A 1,014-nucleotide genomic window follows, 5' to 3' on the forward strand; every position below is an offset into this window, starting at 1 on the left:
GTTCAAGTTCTTGGGTTAAGTAATTCTACAACTCATTTCTCACAACAAGGTCAATATAGTAAGTCTCAAAGAAGATTGGTGCCACATGGATCTCCTATAAATGATACATCGATGAGTAGCCTAACAAACGGTAAACTAATTCACTTTGTTTCATCGATGGCGCTCTATTTTTTTTTCCTTTTATATATATAAAAGTATATAATCGTGTACACTCATAAACAAATGTTTGATACGATAATTTTACCCTAACTTTGTCTATAACATAACAAAATGAAGGTACTATTATAAGACCTTTGATGAGTTGTGAAAACGAGGACCCAAATGATTCCTGTATTACAAAATCGGCGCTGAGTCGATTCTGTCAGCATTCTTCAACTCAAGGTGAACCGAGTTTAAATGGTAAAGTTTTCCATGTCATTCAATAATACATTTTTTTTTTGTTGTTTTTTTGAAAATGTCATACTCTGGTCTAATTAAATTGTTATTACATTTTGTAGAATTTAACTCATGTGTAACACAATTACACCGCCAACCTTTGAAGACGTTAACAAAAGGTATTTTCCTTAACAACATTACGTTCTACTTGAAGAAATTCTAAAAACTTTTTTAAGACATTTTTTGTTTGATTGTATTTCAATAAAACTTCTTATAACATTGTGTTGACTACTAAATAAATGCAATGTGGATAGCTACAATTCCAACCAACAAGATGAGAACATCATTGCCGCGATCTTTTAGCACAAATTCAGAGGTTGTGTGTAGAGATTTGCTTACATCATTTGAGAAAGAAGTTCAACCTCAACCTAACCAAACATTGAGCCGACTAAACCATGGTATTATTTAATTCTTATTACTTTATTTACCGTAATTGCACCCGTTTTTTGTATTAATTTCATTAAATTTTTTTAGACGAGTACTTGGATTTTGGTGATGCAATTCACACTTGTGAACATTGCGGAGCGATGTTTTGGATGGAAGAAAGACAAAACAAATGCGTAACGAGAGGTACTCCGA

This window comes from Ipomoea triloba, chromosome 16 (assembly GCF_003576645.1).
Source record: "Ipomoea triloba cultivar NCNSP0323 chromosome 16, ASM357664v1".
Taxonomy (NCBI): Eukaryota; Viridiplantae; Streptophyta; class Magnoliopsida; order Solanales; family Convolvulaceae; genus Ipomoea; species Ipomoea triloba.